Source organism: Electrona antarctica (genome assembly GCF_951216825.1).
Source record: "Electrona antarctica genome assembly, chromosome: 23".
NCBI lineage: Eukaryota > Metazoa > Chordata > Actinopteri > Myctophiformes > Myctophidae > Electrona > Electrona antarctica.
In genome coordinates, this window is record NC_136804.1 from 37,359,617 (window position 1) to 37,361,832 (window position 2,216).

Genomic DNA, 2,216 nt, shown 5'->3' on the forward strand with positions numbered 1-2,216 from the left:
GCTCATTCATGCAGAGAGGGACATGAATGAATGGGAACAAATCACACCCGTGTGAACTGAGTGGTGTAAGGTCTTATATAGACTGATCAGCTGTGGTCTGACGTAATGTCTGACGTAATGAAATCACACCCGGGTGAACTGGGTGGCCATAGCAACCATGCTCATTTTTTTTGGTACGGACAGACACGTAAACTAACAACTAACAGTTGTAGGAGTGGTTTACACCACTCAAAAATGAATGGAATGAATGGAAAAACGCGTCGCGCTAACTTGTAGATCTGCTATTTTCAGCATGCAACCAAGTGTAAAATGACTTATACTGGATCTCTTGTCCACTAGTCCCTTCCTAACATTTTAGTGTAGTTTTTATTTGTCGAAATTGTCAGTATATTTAGTCTTAGTCATCATAGCTTAGTTTTCATGTAGTTTCCATTCGTTTTTGTCAGTGGAAAAAGGTAGTCGACGGACATTTTTCGTCTTAGTTTTAGTCGACGAAAATGTACTGTTTTACTGATTTTATTCGTTTTACTCTTTTTTTTGTTTAGTCTAGTTTTAGTCGACTAAATGTCATAAGATTTTATTCGACTAAAATGGATTTCGGTGGGCCTTGGTGGGCTTTACACTTGCTGAAAATACGCGGCGAGCTGCGACACGTTGTGAGCTTGTAGATCGGCTATTTTCAGCATGCAACCAAGTGTAAAATGAACTTATACTGGATCTCTTGTCCACTAGTCCCTCCCTAACATTTTAGTCTAGTTTGTATTTGTTGACGAAATTGTCAGTATATTTAGTCTTAGTTTTAGTCGTCATAGCTTAGTTTTCATTTAGTTTCCATTTAGTTTTCCTCAGTGGAAAAAGGTAGTCGACGAACACTTTTTTGTCATAGTTTTAGCCGACGAAAACACTGATTGGTATATATGTACTGAAACAAGCCATTTGTGCATATTCTACTTAAAACACATGTTTTGAATACATTTATTGTTATACATTCTAGGCTTCTGGAACGCTATAGTGACTGAAAATGTAATTTTCTCCTATTTGAGGTGTAGATTGTTGTGCAGAATTATGGCCACGGAGAGTCATTTTCAAGATGGAAATGTCATCTTGGTCTCAAATTGAAGCTTATGAAGATGGGCAGTTTTGTTATAAGTGAGGCAGTGATATTCACCATAAAAGCGCTGGGAAATATTCATATTTGAAGGGTATTTTGTCAAGCGGACAGTATTTTGTTGTGTTTCTGGTGATGTGGGTGATATTTTAAAATAGAAATGCTAGCAAGCCCCAGAAATCTATGTATACTACTTCTCTGAAGGATACTCCATGCATTCCAAATTCTAAACGTGTACTTGTCCGTTTATGTAGTTGCACTACCTATAATATCTGGATTTACATAATTCCGCCCAGAGAAATGTACCAAAAAAGTGTTTTTGGGGCCCCTGGAACCAAACGGGGCCCAGTTGGGGGGGGTGTCCCCCGGACTAGATACTGTAAGTGTCAGTTATTTTTTGCTTGTGTCAGAAAAGGCTTGGGTGCACTCCAGATATTACTGTATTTGAATATGTACACCAAACACTCACACAGTGTTGGTGTGCGTCTGTGTGTGTTAACCCATTCTGGGCGGGAACCCCTTTTGGTGTTTTAAGCATTATGTTGTATACTTTAGCTGTTGAAAAATAACAGATCTACAAGATCTACAAGCTACAACTTGTAGGTCTGCTATTTTTGAAAAATCGTGAAAATGTGGCCCAAATGTTTGAATATATTCTTTCAGAGCGAACGATTTTAACTCAAATCTTTGCTTCTGGGGGGGAGGTCCCTGGAACAACATATTTTCAGATGGGGGTCGGCAGACAAATACATATATTTTTGGGGGTCCTTGACATGACAATGTTTGAGAAAGAATGACATGACGTCCTCAAGTCCAAATGGGTTAAGAAAACGGTCCGGACTCCGGAGTGCCTCGATGTTTGCGTGCACCAGTGTTTTGAAACGCTTTTCTGTCATCCTGCAGATGGCAAAGATACCATTTGGCTTTTAATCCAGCAAGTGCTGTGCTTTACAAAATGTCCAAAGGGATTTCTACTGTAGTACTGTAGTCTAGACCAGGGGTTCTCAACGTTTTTGGCCGGGGACCCCCGGAAATGCTTTGGCAACGTCTCGGGACCCCTGCCCCGCCCCCTCCCGACCCCCAATATAAATTGACTGCTACACTACAA